Below are 25818 nucleotides of genomic sequence, written 5' to 3' on the forward strand. Positions count from 1 at the left end.
GTCTTGGATGTAGCCAAAGTATTCAAGCTGGTCAGCTTGCCCTAACACCATTGTCGAAAGTGACCCTTTGTTCGTCGATCCGTTGCACTCTGAAGTGCTTCCCATGCGACCACAAAGCTCCATATTTGTGATACTGCATCCACAAAATTGAAATAGACTAAAAGTTATTAAAGCAAACTAATTTTCATGTGGAGCTCGAAAAGGAAGTTGTGAAATGTACATGCCAATCGCAACCCCCTTGACATCTCCTCTTCCTCTTCAGTAATCAACACTCCACTCCTCTTTGCCTCTGAGAGTGTTGCATCTAACCACTGCCCAGTTGGAAAGTCATGCAATTTTTGAAGATGGTCTAAAAAAGGAAGGTTTCTAGTTGCATGGTTGCGCTTGATTTGAAGTCGATCTGTCAAACGTTGTTGCTTTTCCCCTTCGTATCTCTCTAGCCACTTTTTGCATGATGTCTAAGTTGAGAAGGCAAAATCTCATAACCTTTTCTCGCATTGTGATGTCCATCTTCCTAACGATGCCTTGTCCATGCGGCTCGTTGCCTGTCACCTTGACGTTGACCTCAGTAGTCCACATTCGGGGCATCTCTAGATCAATTGAGACCAAAAGTTCACTGATGAGGACAATAGACTCTTGTACAAGCCATCCTTCGGCCATGCTACCCTCGGAGTGAGCCCTTTGACGAACAAACCCCTTTAAAGTCTTCATAAATCTCTCCAAGAAGAACATTTACCTGCTATGGACCACCCCAACAACTTGGATGTACATGCATTTGGATAGTAAGAATGTTTGTTGGAAAGTACTTCTCCACCATGCATACTGCTTCAATAGCATTTAAGCACGCTGCATCAGTGTTGTCTTCTCTTATCTCTTTTGAACTGATCCAGTGTACCAACTCACTGATTTTGTAGATTGTTCTTCTAATGTCATCTGTCAAACAACCCTTTATGACAATTGATAAGATGAACTGTAAAAGTTTGTGCCAATCATGGGACTGACTCCCACAGGGTCCATGTGATGTTTGAAAACGACTTTTACGAGAGATGAAAATCTCAGTGGTATAGTCTTCTTCACTTGTTGCTCTTTTGGGCGACTCAAAACCCATTGACCTTTTGGTATAGACCACTTTCCATTGGGTTTACGTCGAGGCCACATCTCTGGCATTCGACCCACAGCCTGCAGGTCATCTCTTTGAGCCTTGCTCTCCCTTTTTCCAGTGATGGTCTTCCAGATGATCTCCCCCACATTCATGAAGATGTGCATTGGGTTGAGAAAATGATTAATCAGCAGGTCACTCCAGTACGGGAGATCATAGAAAATAGAAATTCTTTTCATTCTAGGTGGCATCCAATATCCCCTCTCTAGTCACATGTTTTTCCAATCGCTAGCTTTTAGTGGATGCATGTCATTCTTGCATATGTTTGGTCCACGTAGCTCATATATTTCCTTCAGGAAAAAATCTACCATGCTCCTCGTAAACTACCTTGCTCAAATGCTCAGAGCGGCGGAAGCCAAGTCGAGGACTACCTTTTGGACATGCATGATTGCCCGAGTAACTCAAGCCTGAAACATTACATATTAATATTTAAAAGCGTTGACATAGCCATGAATCACATGCGTGTGAGGGTTTTAAAGGCACTTACCTGAGCACTCACCGAACGCTGGCCAATTATGCATGGTCCACATGAGAATGCCTTGCACATGTACATTCCGTCGTTCGATTGGTTGGGACATATCAACCACCACTACAAGAGGTACTTAATAGTAGCGACGCTCGGAGTGCGACGATCAAATGTGAAAAACCACGGCGTTTCTATAGGTGTCGCTATGGGCGTCGCTAAATTACAAGTAACTTAGCTATGCTCATAGCGGCTCCTATAGCGACGCTGTCAGGGCTTAAAAAAATAACCGAGAGCAAGCAAGGTAGCGCGCGCTCTCCCTCTCTCTCTCTTTCTTCTTCACACACACACACACACACAAGGAGAGGAAGGAGAGCCAGGTATGCTCTTTCCCTCTCCTCACTCTCATGTTCCCTTCCCCTCTTTCTCTCTCCCTCTCTCTCTCTCTCTCTCACTCACACACACACATTGTGTTTTTGAGAGATAGATAGATAGATAGATTTCATTATCGTCCACGGAGGTCAGATATGACCCATGGGACCGGAAACAAAAACATTACAATTCGGTCTTCTAAGAGAAGGCATTAGATACATATCAGTTAAGTAGTGAGGGTCCGTCAAGAGGGTGGAAAAAAGAAGAAAAACCTAGGTGGGGTCGGGTAAGGGGATAGTCCCTTTGGGAGCTCGAAATTCTTGGATGATGGCCTTACCTCCTCGATATACTGCCCATTTTCCTTGTTTTCGTGCTTCGTAGACCTTTTTGAGTTCTTGTTTCTTCATCTTGAGTTGATTCAAGGTCAACTCCTCAGCAATCCAAACCTTCGTTCCCTTGAGGAGGTGGGATTGGCACAGCACCCTCACCCGCTCCTCTTTTTCCTTGAAAGTGAGAAGGCAATGCTCAAATGGAACTTGCCTATGGGTGTCATTGATCCAAGAAATGGATTCCGGCTTGATGTTGATTGTTTGAAGAATATTGTTGAGCTTGATAATTGCTTCTTCGAGGGTATCATCAGTGGTGCACCATGGTGAGGGAAGCCCACCAATCCGGACCTTGAAGGAGTTCTCTTCCTGAAGTCTTTGTTCTCGAAGTTCCGTTGTCACACATGTCTACACTTTTTTAATGACTGCAAAGTGAGCTTCGGTGACTTTGGATTCAACTTCTTTAGCTTTGATTGTGGCAACATTTACCACAGAGTCGAAACGTGCCTCACGCTTGCTAAGGCGTGCTTTTAGGTCGCGATTCTCTTCCATAAGCTGATCAACAACTCTTTGAAGCTCTCCGATCCGATCGCTTTTACTCGGCGCTGCTACAATGGCTGCAAAACTTGGTCGACTACTCGCAGCACCCTTTGGGGTATTCATGATGAGAGCCCACTAAAATCCAATGGGACCCCTATCTAAACCAGTGTGACCCCACTGTAAACTAGGCTTACACAGCTTCGCAAGGTCGTGAGTTCAGGGTTAGGCAGTGCAAGCTATGTGAGCCAAGCTGCAGGAGATTCGGGTTTTGCGAGATATGAGAGGTTCGGAAAGTTGCTGCGTTCAAATTCTTGTTCTTCACACTCGTCTAGGCATCGGCGCTCTAGTGGTGGGGTGGCGGTTGTTGTGGGGCTGTCGCCACCAATGCTTCGACACCGCCTCGTGTTCGACGAGGCTCTTTACCCTACCCTTCTTTGTCCATCCTGACACCAGCCACGACATCGCCATCGACACGAGGTTTTGCAGGGCTAACTGTCGTTCCCCGCAGCTACACACCACTAGCTACTCCTCCAGGAGCCACTCCAGTGGACACTCCTTGCTTCGGGGCTCAGACTCCAGTGGAGACACCTAACGTCCGTACCCCCATATACACGTCGCTAGAGACCCCTGTCGGGACACCCAGGTTCACGCGTCAACGGCGAGGGGGCTTGCCTTACTTCGTCGACTTCAGCGACGGCATCATCTTGGATGGTGAATACAAGAAGGTGATTTCGCGCATGCGCGGTCTTTTCTCTCAGGTGTTTAGACACTACATACTAAATACCTAGAGTGAAGTACCAAATGATTTAAAAGATAGAGTCATCAGCGTGCTTCATGACGAGTTTCCCGTTCCAACACGGGATGACCACTTCAATGAAGACGTGATGAAGGTTCAAATGCGAGAATACTGCAAGCACAAGCGTTCCAAAGTGCAAAAAGCAATCAAGCATGGGTGGAACAGACCAGATTGGCTGCCAAAGAAGATTGGAAGAATGCGAAGAAAGTAGCACGCGAGAATCCTGAGAAGTGGAATCAACAAAAGGAGGCAGCTAGAGCGCGAGTAGAGGCAGGGAGCTCACACCACTTGGGAAGCGGCGGGTTGGTGTTTTCGCATTGCTCTCCATGTTTGATAGTTTAGGGTTTATGGGTTTTTAAATTCTAATATAATGGATTCTTTGTATGTTTTGATAGTGGTCGATGACAGGATGTGATCCCACACCGTATGAGCGTGAGTACGCAAGCAGGAAGGGCTTAAACGACCTTATGGACATTCCGAGTTCTCGCGGCCGCATGGTTAGTATTAGGGTTTATTCTTTTCTATTTGTTGTATTGTTTTATAAACGTCGCTATATGTTTATACTTACAAAAAGCTATCTTATTGTTTTTTTTGCAGAATTCGACAGATACGCCGCTTGGATGAGACGTCTGATTAGACGACGTCAGTTTAGCCATAGCTAGATAGCATTAGTTTCTTATTGCCATAGCTTATGTATCATGAGACGACTTTTATACGTCTTTTTGAAAACCATGTATATTTTTTAAATAATGACAATGGTTTGTAACTATTGCATTTGCAAATTTTAACAATAAAGTGATTTTGCCTATGTGTACAATTATCATTGATTTACTTCCATCAATTCATGCTTGTTAGTTTTGTATCTTTATTTTGCAAACAATACGTACTATGGATGATGGAGTTCATGGTTATATTGTCTTGTGGGTGACTATTTTGGGTCTATATCTACCTTTGCAATTTTTTCCAAAGGTGAATTAATTAATGAAACATTTAATATGGTGATGGGTGGAATGTTTTGCCCCAAAAAAAAGTTCCTCTCGGACGTCGCTATGAACGTCGCTATATAAGGCTCTGTAGCATCGCTATAAGCGTCGCTATAGATGGCTCTGCAACGTCGCTATAATCGTCGCTATAAGGTGTCGCTATATAGCGACGTTTATAGCGGCGCATATAGCGACTGTCATAGCGATGCTTATAGCGACGTCCCCGTATTGACGCTCTTAGCAATGCCGGGGGTTATAAAAACCCAGTGTATTTGCATCACTAAAAGCGTCACAAGAGCACACAACCTCTTGTAGTGCACATCGATTCCTGTCCACAAGATTTGGAGCTCTTCTATAAGCGGTGCCAGATAGACGTTGTGAGCGGGATGCAAACACACACAACGCCTCTATAATGACCTGACACACACTCTTCGAAGGATACACACACACACTATTGGGCACCACTCGGCTTACACAACACACCTGGCCAAGATAGGGAACACACCTATGGAGTGAGAGGAGAGAGACTATCCACTTGCCCACTCCACACAGAGAGAGACACACACACACACCCAAAACATCAGCTCAAAAGAGGAGAATTTTTGACTTTTAGATACAATAGAGCTTGGGCCAGTACAAATGGAGCAAATAGCTCACACAATATGGGTAAAATGTACCAAATACAATCACAAATTGGAGCAGAAGCTTCGCTCAAAGGAGAAACTTACACAACCAAAACAGCAGAAAAACAGTGAGGAATTTGGCAAAATGGACACCGCCATCGCGTCCGGAATGGCCCAAAACCCCAGTCTACAATGTCAAAGTGCTCAAATCCGACCTCGGATGAGCAGTTTTCGGCCAAAACAAGCTCCAAAAACCCCAAAAACACAGTTGCGGTTGTTCCTCCTCTTCTCTCCATGTTTTTTCTGGTCTTCTCTCTGTTTTTTCAGTTCCCACACTTAGCTTTAGTAGTCAGGCACCCTTGGCCATTTAGATGACCTCAAACTGACCTCGAACAGGCCAAAAACTGACCAAGTCATGCTTCTTGATACCCTTACTTTTGACCTTTTCATTTATCTTTGCCAAATCCCTATCTTGCATCTGCCCATAATGTTCCAATGCACTCATTCTATCTAGCTGAACCTCTTGTAACTGCAAGAGCCTCTCTTTGAATGCATCACTAGGCAGCCCAAGAAATTTCTCTAGCATCCTTGACTGTAGGCAACTCTACTTCCACAGGAAATAGTGCTTCCTTTCCATACACCAAATGAAATGGAGTGAACCCTGTACCTGTCTTCACCGAAGTACGGTAAGCCCATAATGCACTAGGCAGTTCCAAATCCCAATTCCTTCCTTGGTTCTCTGTCACTTTCGAAAGGATCTATACCAACTCACCATTGAACCTTTCATTCAAGCCATTACACTGCGGGTAATAAGGAGTGGTATGCTAGTGTCTAATCTTCATCTTCGTACATAAAAAGTCTAGCAGTTTTGCTCTAAATCGTGGCCCCTTATCCGAAAGTAGCTCTAGTGGTACCCCAAACTTGCAACATATTTCATCATACATAAATTTTGCCACATCCTTTGCAGTGATTTGTTTTACTGCTATAGCCTTTGCCCATCTAGAGAGATAGTCCACTGCAGTCAAAATATAGCTTTTGCCCCTGCTTGTGATAGGTAATGGGCCTATTGCATCAATCCCCCACTTTTCAAACACATCAAAGGCCATAATGGTTTTTCGTAACTCTAGCTTCAACACTCTCTTCCCAAATGCTTGACACCTATTGCAAGACCTACACCAATGGTGAACATCATTCTGCAAGCTAGGCCATAGATACCCCTCTTGCAAGATCTTATGCAAGGTGATCTTTAGAGAAAAATCGCCGCCACATGCGCCTTCATGATTCTCTTCCAACACTCTGTAAAGCTCCTCCCTCCAAGGTACACGTCTCAACACGAGATCAGCCCCTTTCATGTATAAGACATCACCAATCAATTTGTACTTGTATGCTCTACGCACAAAACCATACTTCTTAATCTTTGGAATGATTCCTGTTAACAAAAACTCCTCTTCTTGAGCCAAACTTTCCCGGCCATGATAAAGAGGTAAGTTTGTCCTCAACACAAATAGCTCCCCAATCATGCTTTGAGCTGCTTCATGTGCCTCTCCATTTAGAGCATGCTCAATGTGTTTGATGCTTCATGCTTCGAACTTTTTAACAGGCCTTTAATTCTAAAACACATTTCCTTCAATGAGGTGTTCTTGCTCTTCCACACACCCAGCACTTGCTTCACAATTAACAATGCATCACCTTTTATGCTCAACCTTCGAACTCCATGCTTCAAACAAATGTGTAATCCGGATTCCAAAAAAGCATATTCAGCCTCGTTGTTACTATGAGCATCCAATTTGAACCCTCTCTTGCATAATAGCTTCCCCTCTGGATCATAAAGTGCTATACCCCCTGAAGCTGCATCATGGCTCTTTCTGTATGAGCCATCAAAGAACAAAACATGTGCATTGCTGATCTGTGGCACTTATTCAACTACCTTCCTCACTGCCCCTTCCTTAACAAGAAGGGGATTCTCCTTATAGGTCAACAAATCGGCTAGGGTAGCCCTTGTACTGTCTTCCACTAGAAAAGAGAACTCAAACTCTTGCAGCTCAATCACCCATCTCTTCACCACATTTGACATGTTAGTGCCATTAATTAACTGTGGCAGAAAAGTATAACTCGTCAAGAAAACAAAAGGTTGTGGTAGCAAGTAATGACAAAATTGTCGACAAGCAAAGATTACACTGGCCATCACTAGCTCTACTTCCGAGAACTTTGTCTGTGCTACCAGCTTCACTCGACTTGCACAATACACTGGCCTCATATAATGGCTACTCTTCCCCTTTTGCAATAGTATGGCTCCAATGGCATCATCCCGTACTGATGGATTTACATAAAATACTTGCTCCCAATTAGGAGCCTGCATGGCTGACAACCCCCCTAACACCTCTTTCACCTCTTGAAACACTTCTTCACACTTGTCGTGCCATTGCAATGGATCATGCTTTGCCACTTGTTGTAATGGATAAAGAAGCTGAGAAGACAATGGAATAAACCACGCCATGTACTTGACTTTGTGTATAAAGGTTGCCAATTGCTTCGTACTCGTAGGTGATGCAAGAAGAATAATAGACTTAACCTTGTCTGGATCAGCCTCAATGACATTTCTTTGGATTTAGTTGTCCTCCACATTCATCATATTGAGCCAATACCATTTGCAGCTTCTCATGGTGCTTAGCCCTACTGCTGTATACACAGAAGTCATCCATAAAAGCTTTAACACAACTATCAATGAAAGGTTCCAACACCCAATTTGCTCTCTTGATAGAAAGACGGTCCATTTGACAACCCAAATGGCAATACCATGTAGCAATAGCAGCCCCATGGTGTAATGAAAGTTTTCTTTGTGCGGTCTTTAAGAGCAATCTTCAATTGAAAATAGCCTGAAAAACCATCACACACATTGTACCTCTCATAACCTGCCACTGAATCCAAGATCTGATCGATGAATGGAAGAGGATATGGGTTCTTCTTAGTGGCTGCGTTTAAGGGTTTAAAATCTACACAAATCCTCCACTTCCCATCCTTCTTTGGGCTGACTACTACAGGACTCACCCATTCTGTGGTTTCCACTGGAACTATGAACCCTGCCTTCAATAACTTGTCCACCTCTTCTCGCAAGGCTTCCATTTTCTCTTGACCCATCCTTCTTAGCCTTTGCTGCACTGGCTTAGCAACTTCTTTCAGCTCTATTTGCATTTCTTCTCCCTTGAACCCTCTAATCTCTTCATATGAAGTAATGAAAAAATCAGGAAAACTAGCTAGCATGTGCAAATATATCTCCTTCTCCATAGTTGAGAGGTCTCCACTGATCATTTGTGTCATCAATTCCTGCTTCTTTGACAACTCAACCTTGGTTTGCATCAGCCCTTCAATCACTTCATAAGGCCCTTCACTTTCATCTTCAACCTCATTCGCAAATGCAACTAAACCAGACTCTTGGATTTCTTTGTCCATCAGAAGAAATGCAACATCGGCATCCTCATCACTGCTGGTAGTACTATCACTGTCCTCATCTGTCACCGTGGAATAGTCTTCATCACTAGACTCATCCTCATCTTCATAAATCTCCTCCAATCGTTTCCTTGTATCCATATTATAAAGCTTCTTGGCACCTGTCTTTCCATAGAGGCTAATAGTACCACGTCTCCAATCTTGAACAACTCCCACTGCACGTAACCATGGTCTGCCTAGTATAATAGGATATGCTCCCAACCCTGCTGGCATCACATGAAAATCAACCATTGCCTTTGCATCATATGCTTCCACTTCTAAGATCTTTACAACACCCAAACATTTTACTTTTTGATGGTTTGCCAATCTGATCCGAAAGCCTGACACCCCAGTCACTGTAAGACCCATTTTCTCAACACATGAGTGTGTTATGACACATATTTGGGCTCCACCATCCACATAACCTTGTCCCATATTTTTTCTTTTGTGCCACACATCTACTATTGGGCAAATTTCTGGTAGCTCATCCATTGCCAACACCTTCACTGAACCTCTCTCTGGCTCTTTCTCCATTGGGTTAACCTTCCTCTTCCATTGTCGCTTTAGCTTAGGCACCATCTCTATAAGCTGTCCAAAAGAAACATCTGCCTTCCTGCTTGTCAGATCCTCCTTCAAGTCATAGCTTAATTGCCCATCCCCTAGTGGAAAATCTGAAATATGAAACTTGCGATGAGCCCTTCTTTTCCTCTTGGCCCTGACATCCTCGCCTTCGTGGCTCTTTCCCTTCTTCTTACTAGGACCTAGGGCACTTCTTCCTTCTTTTTCCTCTGTGGTCCTCTTCCCAATAGGCATCACTAATGTATCCTCTAGCTTTGATTCCTTCTCCAAGGTGACTACACTTATCACTTTTGTCTTTCCCTTTTTCTCCAGGGTTAATCCACTGGTTCCTTCATCTCCCTTAATTTCGATGCCATAATCATTGGACCGAGTTATCACCTGTCTTGGCAATGGATATATGTCTCCCCCCATCCTTGGTGGCTTATCATATTGCGGGCTGGTGTGACCCAACTCTTCGCACTTATAACATGTGGGTGTCTGCCTCCAGAACCTACCATTGCTTTGTCCACCACCATTCCTAGGCTTTTCTTCACCTCCTAGCTGATTTCCAAACCTCCCTTGACCTCGATTATTTCCCACTTGACCTAACATGTTTAGGCGGAGATTCTTCATTAAATCTACCACTTGTCTCATGTCTTGCCTTAGCCCATCATCGTGCACTACTGTAGTGACCACTGCTGGCATAACCTAAGGAGTAACAGGAACCACTGGTTCATGATGAACCCCTGGCATGCGACCTTGTAAAGAGTCCATAGGCTGAAATTCAGACCTCATGGGCAAAGACTCCACCCCTAACTGGCTCATTTTCCTCAACTTTCACTCTTTGTTCCTTGCCACCTCCAATGCATCTTCATATGTCCTAGGCTTCTTTAGCTCCACTCTCCAACGTATATTCTCCCAAAAACTAGCCAAGAACCTGTTCTTCTTCATCATGTCAGGTGGGGGTACTTGTGGTGCTAAGGCCTTGCACATCCTCTCCCATGCCAATGAGAACTTACGTATGTACGCATCTACTGGCTCACCTTCCTTCTACACCAAACCTTGTACTTCTTGCCACATTTTGTCAGGATCTTCTATCTTCACAAACTCCACTTCCAACCCATGCCGTAGATTGTCCCAACTCAATCTTACAGGTGGATCCGTCGCACACAACTCCTCTTCAAATGCTTTGGACCAAACTCGTGCATCACTCTTCAAACAAATTTGGAGAAGACGTAACATCTACGCCGGGTCATGAATCTGGTTGCTAATGCAGGCAACCTCCATCTTTTCCAAAAAGTCTTCCACATCTTCATCACTTCTTCCATGAAACTCTGGATAAGATAAAGCCATTGCTACCCAAGTTACAATGCTTTGAGAACCCCTTTGAACACACGTGCAAGAACCCAAAACTTTTCACTACCCAATCCCCAAAAACGTCAATGGAGCTCAGCTTTAGATAAGGACGAACACCTGCACATCAAATGAATTTTCATAGTTAATCATCGGAATTACAACAGGCAAAGGACATTCCAAGATCTCTCGTAATCTTCTTGGCCCGAACATAAAGACTATGCGCTGTTGGAAAAAAATCTTCCTGGACCCATGAACATTTATCTGGATTCTTTGAGTTAAATGAAAAGGAGTGAATTGAGGGCCATTCTGATCATCCATGCAGCTCCCAAGAAAGCACACATGTCTTATCCTCTGATTTTGCCAAAATTTTAGAAGCATAACAGTATAAATGGCTTAAAAGACCAAAAAACCAACCACCATAACTTGGAAAAATTTTGGCAGAGTTTCCCCAGAGTAGAGATGTAAAATATAGACTGTATATGTATGCATAAACTGCCAACAATAGAACCCAAGAATCAATTAGGAATCACTAGTATATAGCCTATGGCGAGGTCACAAAAAGGGTGCTCCAGCTACCTGTATCACCGAAAGGATCTCCACATTTGAGAATCCCCCAGCTCAATAAAACCTCACGCTATTGACCCTCACACGAAGGCTAATGCAAATCGCGTATAGTCAAGTCTTAGAAATGACTATCTTCCAGACCAAGTCTCAGAAATGGCTAGGACTGCCAAATAAAACCAAATATGGCTCCACAAATGCATACAATGGCAGTTTCCACAAGTAACGTACAATCCAGCAGACAATGCGCTCAAACAGGCGCCAAGTGATGCATACCCACAACAACTGCAAGTGACACCACTACTACTATATCACTGTACTCTAGCTACCTGTACGTGTGTGAATCACCTTACCTATCGCTGTACCCTGTAGCCTATAATCTGCAATCTGCAATCCCAAAGCTGAAGGTACTCGAAGAAGATCCTCCGAGGGGGCGCCAAAAGAATGTGAGCAGGATGGAAACACACACAAGGCCTCTATAATGACCCGACACACACTCTTGGAAGGATACACACACACACACACTATGGGGCACCACTCGGCTTACACAACACACCTGGCCGAGACAGGGAACAGTGAGAGGAGAGAGACTATCCACTTGCCCACTCCACACAGAGAGAGAGACACACACACACACACCCAAAAAATCAGCTCAAAAGAGGAGAATTTATGACATTTAGATACAATAGAGCTTGGGCCAACACCAATGGAGCAAATAGCTCACACAATATGGGTAAAATATACCAGATATAATCACAAATTGGAGCAAAAGCTTCGCTCATAGGAGAAAGTTACACAGCCAAAACAACAAAAAAACAGTGAGGAATTTGGCAAAATGGACACCGCCATCGTGTCCGAAACGGCCTAAAACCTCAGTCTACAATGTCAAAGTGCTCAAATCCGACCTCGGATGAGCAGTTTTCGGCCAAAACAGGCTCCGAAAACCCCAAAAACACAGTTGCGGCTGTTCCTCCTCTTCTCTCCACGTTTTTTCTGGTCTTCACTTTATGTTTTTAGTTCCCACACTTAGCGTTATTAGTTGGGCACCCTTGTCCTTTTAGATGACCTCAAACGGACCTCGAACAGGCCAAAAAATGACCTCGCAGTGCATAGTTGTCACCCTGCTGCATCCATACGCACACATGGCACTCGACTTTTTTTAATAATGCATCCCGCCACCACGTGAAGTGGCCCCAAAATATGGTCCTCATGATGACCTTTCTGCATAATTATCACAAGAAAACACCAACGTTGTGTCCGTCCTTATCCACGTGCAACTATTGACCCCATTCGGCCTCCTAACGCCACTAGATGCCATCTGACGCACCTGCTTACCTCATGTCATCGGCCCGCAGATAACTTCCTCGAGAATTTTTACGTGCTAGAAACTCCTCATTATTGTAGAAAAAACACACTGGTACTGGTAATGATGAAAATCGATGCACTATGTACATGCTGTCCTACCTGTACACATGTGGACCCCACGTAACCACCTGGCTCTAGAAAATGGGCAATCCTTTATTCGATGCACCATGCATGTGTATGTACATATGCGCAATCCCTTGCTCCAAAAAACTCCTAACAACGTCCATGTTCTTTGCTTTGTACTTTCCTAGGACGATCAATGACAACAACATATGGTCCTTCTTGATAGCGAGCCATGGTGGAAGATTATACTTAACCAGACAAAAAGGCCACGTCCTCGATGACGAACTCCGTAATCAGAATGGGTTTACTCCGTCCATTGCCAGACCAAAGCAGATACATCGAGGCTCGTTCTCAAGTGTAGGCCAACTTTCCTCTATGTGCTTCCATGCACAAGAGTCAACAGGTACCCGCATAACATCATCTGTCGATCTAGTATTTGAGTGCCATGTCATCAAAGTGGCTATAGACTTGCACCTGAACGTGCTCTTTATTCTTGGCCCGGGGGGTTCACTATGTGTAAAACTACCATATCACGTGCGTTCAAGACATGTTTCTAAAACTCCTTATCTGTGAATTTTGTTAAGAATATAATGTACCCTTTTCTTTTAAAATCTACAAGTTTTTTTCAAATTTGAAAAAATAATGCCCTTCTGTATATATATTTCAGTAAGTTTCAAGAACTTTAAATACCCTTATGTTGAACTCACGTGATAGGTTACATTTTTATTATGTGACCTCCCCAAGATTCTTGGAATGATAGGAAAGTGTCGAAGCACCTTTACAAGGATAAATTTTCCTTGTGTGTCCTCCTTGTACCTGTTTGATCCACAATTGGGACACTTTTCCAGGTTTGCATACTCATTGCGAAAAATTATACAATCATTAGGACATGCATGTATTTTTTTATAATCCAAGCCCAAATTAGTAAGAAGCATTTTGGCGGTTAAATGGGTAGAGACCATGTGATTCCCTTCTGGCAAAATTTGCTCATTCAACAACCTGATGTTACATGAACAAGTCAGTCCTTTGATCACTTTATATGAGCTGTAATTTGCACTTTACCATGCTTAGGATAAATATGTTTACCTGAAAAACTCATGTGACTGAGGCGTCGGACCACCCGTAGACAGACTGTAAATTAAGCATTGCCAATGCGGTACAGAGAACTGAGATTTTTACACCAGTGTAGAGCGACATGCGTGCACGACTTTGCATCATCTCGCCCTCCTCATCGTTGCTATCATGCCATTGATATAAACGGATGGCTAAGGTTGGTATACAGTACTGCGTTCAATGTTGTCCCCTTCTATGTTGGAATCCATGTCAAAGAATGCGTCCAACATTTGCTCCATCTCTACTTCTTGAAATGCCGCTTCAGGTATTCGTTGGGAGGACTCAGTCGATGGCTGCTCATTTGAAAATCCAGCCGATGGTTGGTACACAGTACTGCGTTCAATGGTGTCGCCTTCTATGTTGGAATCCATGTCAAAGGACGCGTCCAACATCTGCTTCATCTCTACTTCTTGAAATGGCGCTTCAGGTATTGGTTGGGAGGACTCAGTTGATGGCTGCTCGTTTGAAAATCGTCTTCTCTGGGATGAAGTTGCGACAATATCTACTTGCAGACTTTGACCTTCAATGTCTAGACCATGAGATCGATAACAGAGGTCTTATACTTGCTCTATCGAAAAGAGACCATGATTGCGTATGTGTTGGTCGCAAATTTTTCGTTTTTGAAAGATCTGATGCTTGCAATGCGTAGAATGACATGCCATCCTATTGTCCATACTTTATCTACCAATGATGCAACAAATAAATAAAACACTCTAGTTGTTATAACTACACACTACTAAATACATGACAAGCTTTAACAACCTCACATTCTCTAGCCAGGCCCGATCCCCGCACACCTTGGTCTAGAGGTGCACGGAGATTAGGACCACAGGGTAATAATCTCGTCTTTATTGATCAATGACTATATATTAAAGTTCTTATAGTCTGTGTGCACTTTTGAAGTTCAATTGCATTTTTTCAACTATTTTTTGCTAGCTCTAACAACCTCACATTCTCTAGACAGGCCCGATCCCCGCACACCTCAGTCTAGAGGTGCGCGGAGATTAGGACCACAGGGTAATAATCTCATCTTTATTGGTCAATGACTATATATTAAGGTTCTTGAAGTCTCTGTGCATTTTTTAAGTCCGATTGTGATTTTTCTACTATTAATTTGATGCTAGCTCTAACCTAACCTATAACACAACCCTAACCTAACTTAATGTAACCTAACTTATAACCTAAACTAACCTATAGCCTAACCTAACCGAAGTCCGTTTGCATTTTTAAAAGTACACGAGTCATCTAATTTGAAATCCGATTGCCTTTTTTCTACTATTAGTTTGACGATAGCTCTAACCTAACCTATAATTGTTATGCCTAACCTATAATCTAACCTAACATAAAACCTATATGTAACTTAACTTAATGTAACCTAACTTATAACATCTACCTAACCTATAACCTAACCTAACCAAAGTCCGTTTGCGTTTTTAGAAATACACAATTCATATTCGAAGTCCGTTTGTATTTTTTGACTATTATGCTGTCGACAGCTCTAGCCTAGCCTATAATCTCACCTAACATATAACTCAAACCTAACCTAACATAAAAACAACACAATGGTGAGGCATTTAGCAAAACGACAAGCCATACAACTTGCCCACAATCTATATGCGATGGTGGGTGTCATAAAATCTAATATCTAACCAACCCAAATGATTTTCTCATATTAAATTGATCACTTAATGTGGGAGAATAAACGGGAACAAGTGTTAAGATATAGATATGTGCTTATAGATCTATCTCAACACGGGGCCAATAGTAAAGGGGCCCAAATGGGAGATGGTCTATCAAGATCAAGGGTAACCAATGGAGCATAAGACCTTAGGGTTAGCTTCATTGAAGACCTCCAATAATGTGTGTAAAAGTCCTGTGACCTTAGGTAAGCTAGGGCTGAGCTTGAGGTGGGAACCCGGCCCAAGCTCGAGGTGTTTGTTCTGCTTGAGGTTCTTGTCGTGCTTGAGGTGCTTGATTAAGGTGCTTGAGGTGCCTTGACATGCTTGCCTGAGATGCTTGTGGGAATACCCCCTAGTCCAAGTGCTTTGTCATGCTTGATGACTAAGGTGCTTGAGCTCCTAAAGTCAAAAGCATCCCTACAAGAGGGGGGGCGAGCCCTTTTCCTAGGTATTAGAGAGAGAACACACACTCACACTCACAAGGGAAGCCCCAGCTTGAAGAGGCAGCAAGGACACTTGTCAAGTTCCTCCTCATGTTGCCCTCATGGTGTGCCTGAAGCCTATTGGTTGGCCACCCAAGGGGTCCAATGATAATTTAGGATATTTAATTAATTGATTTTGCATTTATCAAGTCCTCTCTCTCAAAGGGGAAAGGGGGACACTTGTCCCAAGGCTACCCATGTTGCTTTGTAATGGCTCCTGCTTGTGATTCGCTAGACGTGGAGGGGTCCAATGAGCTTCAAGCATGAGCTACAAGGGGGGGTCGACGCAAGCAAGCTAGGGGGGTGCTTAGGGGGTATACTCACCCACACACACTCACAAACACTCTCATTGTGTACTATGCAAAGTGCAAGAACTCCCTCTCCTTCTCCAAGCAAGTAGAGGTTGAGAGCCTACACCAACACTCTTGGCTATGGAGTGCAAATCCATCCAAGAGCCATGCTTCAATGCTTGAGCTTGCCATCTATTTCTTCTTCATTACTATGCTATTATGTATGCTAGCACAAGAGTTATGATAAGTGAGGAACTAGCTCTTTCTCGTATGAAATGTTTCTTCTTCCTCTTCCCTACCCTCATTCCCTACTAGCTCTCTCCACCTTCGAAGGTGTTTGAGGTCTTGGGACTGAGGCTTGGTATAGTTAAAGATTTCCTCAAGTTTAGGTTATGCTATGATGGTGATGCATGAAGCTTTCCATCTTCATTGCTTCACCTAGGTCACAAGGAACACAAAGAATGTATTGTAACAAGTCTCTCTTTATGGGAGAAATCATAATACAAATGCCTATTGGAGGGGGGACCGGCTCCACATCAATCCGGTCCTCAACTGTTGTCATGTTCTCTAAATTCTCTCTCTTGCAAAAGTATTGTCTATGCCAAGTTAACTAATTGCTATGATTATGTTGCTATCTTCAATTATGTCAACCCGCTATGCTCACAAAATCATTTCTTGAAAGTACTCTCATTAAATTCCGCTACTCTCAAATTGAATAGGCAAATTCCATTATAGTGGTATCAGAGCATTTGGTTTCTCTTTTCTTGCTTAAGAAGAGAGGTCCTTAAGTAGCCTATAAATGGTTGATGTTGTTAATTATAATAGAGTAAGTGGAACTGGGATCTAATATCGGTTTTGTTAAGCCCACTATGTGGAGGATGGTGCACACCTCGGGAGCTTTGGACTTAATAATGGAGTCTTTTTCGACTTGCCTACGGCTTTACCATTATTGAGCCATAAGAAGTCCGAAAGGAGCTAGCCCTTGGCAACTCTGCTATGTTAGACCTACTCCTCTACTCTCTATAATTAACCACTTTGAGCCGTGGGTGTAGATACTTAAGAGCCGATTTTCAAAGGCTAGGAGGAGTGGCAACTAAGGTTTTGTATTGCCAAAGCATACACTAAGTATAAACATAAATTTTGTTAACATGGCTGACAATAATCAAGAGAGTAGAATGAACATTGATAGCTTTTATTTTGCACATGAAGGTGCTAATGATGATGCTCCCATGTTTGTGAATTATCTCGTCAGTAGGTTGCAGCAAGCTATGGGCAACCCTGCTTTGCAAGCCGAAGTTACTGAAGAACTTTGTGCTTATGGAATTTCCGTTCCTCTCCCAGAGGAGAGAGAGCTTAGGAGGCCTCTTGAAGAGACCCCCAAAAGAAGACTCTCTCCCATTCGAGAGGAGGAATCCAAAGAGAAAGAAAGCAATGACAGTCTAAGTTCTTCTGAAGATGTGGCTCCACGAAGACAGCGGTCTAGACGATCGCCTACTCCTCCCAAGAGGAAAAGAGCAACATATAGTCCTTCTCCTCATCACTCTGAAAGGCAAGAGAGGAAACAAAGGAAGAAAAGGGCTAGGAAGAGGTCATCCTCTTCTCCTTCTTCTTCACCTTCCTCCTCTTCCGATGAAAGTTATAGCTATTCTCCTAGAGAATACAAGAGGGGAGGACATCGCAAATCATTTCCTGCATGGCGAAGGTCACAAAATCTAAGGAAGTTCAAGGAGGGAGGAAAGAGTATCTCTTTTCTCACCTACGATGGCACCTTTGGTGCTACCGATAAAGTGTTGGCCTTCATCCAGCAATTTGATGCGGCCTTTGGGGACGAGGGCTTCACAGAGTCCTCCAAGCTACGCCATGTAGCTATGCACTTCCAAAAATCAGCTCGTCAATGGTGGGCTAGCCTTCGTGGCAATGGAGAAGCCCCAAAGACATGGAAAACTCTACGAGTTTCCATCATGAAGCAATTTCTTCCAAGCGATACTAAAGATAAAGTTCTTACCAAATGGCGTGGCTTGAAGCTTCTCTCTCATGAGTCTATCAACAAGTATGTAGACAAGTTTTGGGATTTACATCTCAAAGCTACTGTCTTTCAAAAGATAGACTTTGCCGAGCAAAGACAGCAATTATGTGCGGGATTACTTGAAAAGATGGCCGAATACATCAACTCTCAACGGCCTGGTACTATTACTGAAGTAATCCATCACACCATGGTTGCTTCACGCATCAATTTCCATCAAGGGGCTAGACGTAATGTCAAGCCCATGGAAAACAAAGATAAAAATGATGCAAAGGGGAAATCCAATGCTCAAAATAATTCCCAAGGCACTTCCAACAACAACAATCGGTCCAAGGAGAAGGAAGTTTACAAAGGTAAAAACAAACTCTCTCCTGAAGAGCTTGAAGCTTTTTGCAAGGACCACAAATGTTTCAAGTGTGGGGAGCAAGGACATGGCTATCGTTCTTGCCTCAAGAAGAATACTCGCAATGAGACTCCTAGGGCTTCCACTATCGAAGCTCCAAAAGAGGATGCTCATTGCAAAGGATCATCACTCTCCTATGCTTGGGGAAAGGTAAGAGAGCATGATTCCTTCATCTTGTTTGACCCTGGCTCTACTCTCAACTTCATATCAATAGAGTTGGCCACCAAGTTGGGCATTCAAGCTTTTGAGATGGGAGATATAGTAACAGCTGATGCAGCTTTCAAGGGACAACAAGCCTCCGTTACTCCCTTGATTGGGAAGTTGAGGCTTCATGTCCAAAGCTATGTCGACAAAGAAGACTTCTTCATCTCTCCTCTCCAACATCAAGATGTTATCCTAGGGGCACCATGGTTTGATTGCATGGCTGCCAACATGAAGTTCCCTGAAAGGAGAATTTACTTCACCTACAGGGGAAAGAACATGTATATAGATGCTAGTGAGCGTGGTCGCACTATTCCACTTGTAAATCCTCTTTCTTTTGATAAATCAATGAAGAGCTCAGTTTCTGCGTACATGATTTATGTCAAAGAGTCTCTAAAAGCTAATAATGTTTCATCAAATGAAAATGATAGGAATCAAGAAGATTTAGACTTGTGTACTTTTCTAAAAGGATTCCAAGATGTGTTCATCGATGATATCCCTATGGACCTACCTCCAAAACGAGGGGATGATGACCATCGTATTGAGCTCCTTCCAAGAAGCTCACCGCCTAACAAACCTCCTTATCGAGTCTCACAAGCTCAACAAGAGGATATTATGAGGCAAGTATAGGAATTGGTAGACAAAGGGATGGTGAGGCCTAGTTCCTCTCCCTTTTGTTCTCCAGTCCTTTTAGTGCAAAAGAGAGATGGTACATACTGTATGTGTGTGGACTATCGAGCACTAAACCATATCACTATCAAAAACAGATTTCCCGTGCCTCGGGTAGAAGATCTGTTTGATAAGCTACAAGGCTCTACCTACTTCAGTAGGATTGACCTTAAGAGTGGCTATCATCAAATAAGGATAGTGGATGAAGATATCCTAAAGACTGCGTTTCGCAAAACATTTGGACTTTATGAATATCTAGTCATGCCTTTTGGCTTGACTAATGCACCAGCTACTTTCAATCGTCTCATGGAGAAAATTTTTAGACCATATCGTAAATTCACTGGAGTGTTCTTTGATGATATCATCATCTACTCCAAGTCTTTGGAGGAACATAAGCAACATCTCCAAGTGATTTTTCAAGCCTTGAGGGAGAACAAACTTTTTCTCAACCAAAAGAAAAGTGAATTCTTCCTTCAAGAGATTCAATATCTAGGTCATATTATCTCTCACGATGGTATTCGTATGGATCCATCAAAGTTAGAGGTAATAAAATCATGGCCTAACCCAAGGAATCTACATGAGCTAAGAAGCTTTATTGGTATGTGTGAATACTATAGATGCTTCATAGCAAAATTCTCTCTAGCAGCAGGACCACTACACGACTTAACAAAGAAGAACATTAAGTTTGTATGGACTGCTAAGGAGAAAAATGCTTTTGAAAAACTCAAAGAGAAGCTTACTTCCCAACCAGTCCTTGTGCTTCCGGATCTCTCAAAACCATTTGAGGTCCAATGTGATGCTTGTGGTGATTGCCTTGGAGCGGTTTTGCTTCAAGAAGGGCATGCCATAACATATGAGAGCCGAACGCTCAATAGTGATGAACGAGTCTTGGGCATTTATGAGAAAGAGCGTTTAGCTGTTCTACATGCCCTAGACATATGGAAGCACTACCTATTAGGGACTCCATTTATCCTACAAACCGACCACCAAAGTCTCAAGTATTTCATGACGCAAACCAAGCTTTCCGACAAACAAATGAGGTGGGAAAATTTTCTTTCGCAATTTAATTTCCATATTGCTCACATAGCTGGTAAGCACAATCAAGTTGCCGATGCACTTTCACGACGACTAAAAGTTAATGCGGTGTATATAGCTACTCACAATGATCTATCCTCTATGATAGATGAGTATGCTACTGAACCTGACTTTAGAGACATAATGTCAGCCCTTGCTTTGGGGAAGAAAGAGGAACCATTCACCTTGCAGGATGTTTATCTTCTCCACGGCAATAGGCTGTGTGTTACCCATTCCCTTCATGAGAAGGTTATGTATGAATCCCATGCTCCTCCATATGAAGGGCATAGAGGTATTCAACCTACTCTCCGAGGAGTAGAGACGTATTTCTATTGGCCTACCATGAAAGTGGACATACAAGAGTATGTTTCAAAATGTGTAGTATGCTAAAAGACCAAGTATGATAGAGGGAAGCAACCTGGATTACTCCATCCATTGCCTATTCCAAATTCACCATGGGAGAGTATATCCATGGATTTCATCTTTGGATTACCCAAGTCTATCCATGGGAATACAGGAATATGAACAATAGTCGACAGGTTTAGCAAGCAAGCACATTTTATTCCTGTCAAAAAGACTATTAAGGCACATCAAATGGAAACTCTCTTCGTATCACAGATTTTCAAGCACCATGGATTACCCACATCCATCGTGTCAGATAGAGATCCTAGAATGACCAGTAATTTCTGGAAAGGTCTCTTTGAAAATCTAGGAACAAAATTGAATTTCTCTTCGGCCTATCACCCACAAACGGATGGCCAAAGTGAAATAGCCAATCTTACGATACTCGATCTACTCAAGACTTATGTTACCGAAGTAGATCAAGACTCACAATGGGAAAAGTATTTACCTCTAGTAGAGTATGCCTACAATAATACTGTACATACTTCTACGGGGAAAGCACCTTTCGAGATCATAGAGGGAAGACCTAAAAGTCCCTTGCTACTCAAAGTACATGGGAAGATCTTTGCCGCCGATGAGTAGAGCCGTGACCTACAAGAATCTTTTCAAAAGATTAGGGAGGCTATAGCCATCTCTCAACAAAGGCAAAAAGCTGGTGCTGATAAGCACAGAAGAGTCTTAATGTTCAAAGAAACTAATTGGGTCTTACTCAAGTTTCCTAAGGCTCCATTAAGGCAAACGACGGGCAAAAATCCTACGGGCCATCAAAAGTATTATGCTAAACTAGTGATGGGGGCTTTTCACAAGCCAAGCTCCCATACCCCTCTTCACTCGTCCCGACCCCATGAAAACCCCCTCTTAGGGAAGGAGTGATAAAAGACATTGGAAAAAGTAAGAAAAAATAAAGTATGACTATGTAAATATATAAGAAAGGTAAAATAGGCCACCTCATGCCTGCGGGGTAGCCCATCCCCACCTTGCCTCCTTTTTCTTCACGGTTGCCCCGCCGGGTGTCCCTTTTCCTCTCCTCCACTCAAAAGGTCAACCCCCTCTCTCTTCCCCTTGTCCTTTCTCCTTTCTCTCTCCCCTCAAGCTACCCCACCTCTCACCAATAATGCATTATAACTCACCAATAATGCACCACTAACTCACATGCAACTTACCCTATCTTCCAAAATAGTATACCCCACCCCCTCTTTCTCTCTCCTATCGTATCCCATGACCCAAATACCCCCCTCTCTCTCTAAAGGGCGCCATGTCTCTTGTCTTGTAGCTAAATAACCTCCCCCACACTCACACACACTCAGTTTCACTGAAAAAGGTACCCACAGACCCATCCCCACCCGGTGGTTACCTGATTTTTCTTGTGTTCACACACATCTGCACACAGATTCACCTATGAACACACTCCCCTCTCTCCCCTCTTGTAATTACTTTATTCTCCATGTCACCTCTCACTTTTTTTCATCAACCCATCTCTCTCTCTTAGTGTCTCTCTCATGAGATTGCTGTTCTGGCACATATACACATAGCCACACAAGTGGGGCCCACAGTCACATGGCCTATGTACATAATGATTTCTTCATTTCTAAATTCTAGAATTTCTCCCCCATCCTCCCCTATATAAAGAGGGGTCACCATCACACTAAGGACACAACATCACCAAAGAACACACTATGCACTGTGTGTGCCTAGTGCACACACACACACCCACACCATCACCATCACCATCACCATCATCGCAATCACCATGCTTATTTTGAGCATGACCTCTACACCCTTGGCTATGGAAGACGAAGGACAACTAAATGAAGGATGATGGCCATAATCGTCGTGCGAGTCTTCGCCATCAACTCCCACCTATCCGCCATGTGCTCTACCACTCTCTCCCTTCTCATTCCCCTACCCTATGCTCCCCATTTCATCGCCTAATTCTCTAAATAAAGCTTGAGGTTTTGTGAGTATGTTTTCTTGCAATGTTTTTCCCATGTGAGGTGTGCGGAATCGCCACCTAGTCTTGTGTTTTGGTGTGAGCTTGTGTATGTGTGAAGGGTGTGCGGATTCGCCATCCTTTTGTGGTGCCTAAGTACTAAGCCGCTATACCCCCTCCCTCACTCTCTCTCTCTCACTTGATCTCATTCCCTTTCCTCTTCATCATTACTCCCAAGCATCCATCTCTCTTGGATGAAAACTTTGTTATGGTGGTGTGTTGTTGGCGTCCTAGCCGCTGAAGCTAGGTGGTGCCTCCTATTTGCTTTACCATGACAGGCTCGAGGCCCGCCATTCGGTCCCCGGTGTTTTAGAGGCCGTCGGGGTTCGGGTTCCCTTTGCTCCCGTCATTTGGTGCCCCCACGGAGGATCTTTTCATGAAACCCTTCAGTTTACAAGACTAAAACCCTTAAACTATTGTGAATGTATGAATGGCTAGCAGGATTTGCTAATTGGACGACAGAAGAAGAAGAGCTCCAAGCACAACTAGACGGACTCCGCATCTCCATCGAAGCTCGAGTGCCAGGCGTAACGGTAATCGATTTGGAGTGGGAGAGTCAACCAACACGCCAAACCCGGTGGATATACATAGGCCAAGTGCCAAGAAGAAGAAGGAGAAGCTCGAAACCATGTCCGCAACCTACAACCAACCCACAACAAAAAAATGGAAGGAGCTCTACACAATAGAGAATCAACACTATTCTACTTTGAGAATCAGGTAACCCAAGTCACCGAGGTAATTATCACAGTCAGTTTTCAAGTCGCACCTGATGCTGCAGCACAGATAACGGAAGCATTGGCTCACACTCTCACTAGAGAAACTAGGGATCTACTGAGTTTGTTTCAGGAAAGAACACCACCCTCTCCCACAAGCTTGGATAGTGACTAAGCACCTCTAAGCTTCACATGAATCAGTACAACCTACCTCAAGACAGATCACACATACCAACACGTGTACGCTCAATCAAGGTAATACTGGATTTGAAGGCTCACTACCAGCACGTCATTGACACCATGCCGGGTGGGGAGCGGTTTTTGGAGGTTCTGGCATCAGATCAACCATTTGTCTTACCTTTGGTACAAGGCAATGTACCGTTTGAAGTTTTAATCTATGTCCTAGTATAAGAGGGTATACACGCCTCCTTGTAAAGAAGAAAAAAACTTTTGCAAGTTAAGCAGTGTGTCTTTCTAGCTCTCTCTCAGTAATCATGGCAAGTGTAGCATTTCCAACATTTAAAGGAAATAAGGGGGAGGATTTGGTCACAGACTTCCTAGATGACTTTGAAGTAGCATGTGTAGTGAGCAACAAAGATACGGATGAATCCCGGGTTAGAATCTTTAAGCATCTCATGAAGCTAGAAGCTAGATCATGGTACAATGCACTTCCACAAGCAACCAAGGATGACTGGGAACCCTTAAAACCCTCTTTTAAGAGGCTCTTTGGGGGAGGTACCACTTCAGAAAAGTTATGGGACAAGTTGAGAGACTTGAAGCAGGAGGGTCTTTTAGAATATGCCACCTATGAGTCCAAATTTGTGGATTTGTGGGAACGGTGGGTTGAGTCACTAGCTAGGGGGGAAGCTGCACCCGATTTCCTAAAAAAAGATCGGTTCACGCATGGCTTATGGCCGCTTCTCAAGGAGAAGGTGAAAGGTAGATTCCCGGCTACGTACGAGTTAGCCGTTGAGATTGCTCACCTTAAAGACATGAAGCTGCGAATGAAAGCCAAAGAAACCGAGTCAACAGAATCAGGAACATCACGTCGACTAGCAACTACGACAACCACCATTCCACCACCACCACCGGCTCTTGGGGTAAGAGATGACCAACAAGATATGTTGGCCCATATTACTGACCAACTGCAGAATTTGTCTGTCCACTTAATACAACAAGGGAGGAGTCAAGAAAGAGATCAAGACCCTGGAAGAGCACGACGACAAAACAGGGAGTATCATTGCTACAACTGGGAGAAGATGGTCACGGTATGTACTACTGTCCCAAACCACGACAAAACTATAATAGAGGAGGTAGGAGGAACCAATTGTCACCCCCTAGAGAAAGAACACCCCCACCCCGACCACCACCCCCACCAACACAAATTCTATGTCCACCCCAGACACCACTACAAGCATCCATCCCACCTCTTCCACCAGCCCCACCACCTGATCGCCCTGTAAACATCATAAGGCTAGAAGAGAAAGGAAAAGCCATAGTAGTGGATCCACCCAGAGCAAAGGAGAGGGACAAGGGTAAGGAGAAGGTAACCTTTTTAGAACCACTTGAAGCCATGACTGTGAAAAGAGCTAGGAGGGAGAAAGCTACACAATCAGATGATGAGAGAAGCATGAGAGGAGAAACTAGCAAGAGGCCATCCCGGCCACGATGGAAATTGGGCATCACCGACTTCCAGCTAGGGGAAAGTTCTAAGCCCTATGATCTAACATTGGATGTGGCAGAGCAAGGACCGAAGATTACATGGCCGCAGCTGCTACATCTTGCACCAAAAGTAAGGCGACAATGGTCTAAAATGGTAAGTACAAGACGCTCCAAAACAAAGGTAGCCGAAGCAATTTCGGGATGCAACATGGATGACATCCTTCGAATTGTCGACGTAAACATAAAAGGAAAGAGGGTTGGAAACACCTACATTGATGGAGGTGCACAAATCTGTGTAATGAGCGAAGCTATGATGCTTCGATTAGGGCTCGAGGTTGACAGGCCTTCTCCATGCAAGGCAAAGATGGCAAACAACGCAAAAGTAAAGTGTGTGGGTGTGGTAAGTGCCGTGAAAATCAAAGATTTCAACACTGAGGTAGAGGTAGATGTTTTTGTAATGCCTACT

The 25818-nt window shown here is 43.6% G+C and overlaps 1 pseudogene; it reads right to left on the bottom strand.

Moving 5' to 3' along the window:
• Positions 1 to 2266: 2266 nt before the first annotated feature.
• On the bottom strand, positions 2267 to 2872 carry LOC147440394 (uncharacterized; annotated as a pseudogene).
• Positions 2873 to 25818: the final 22946 nt, after the last annotated feature.

This window comes from Adiantum capillus-veneris, chromosome 15 (genome assembly GCF_014529385.1).
Source record: "Adiantum capillus-veneris isolate H3 chromosome 15, ASM1452938v2, whole genome shotgun sequence".
In the NCBI taxonomy this organism is placed as follows: domain Eukaryota; kingdom Viridiplantae; phylum Streptophyta; class Polypodiopsida; order Polypodiales; family Pteridaceae; genus Adiantum; species Adiantum capillus-veneris.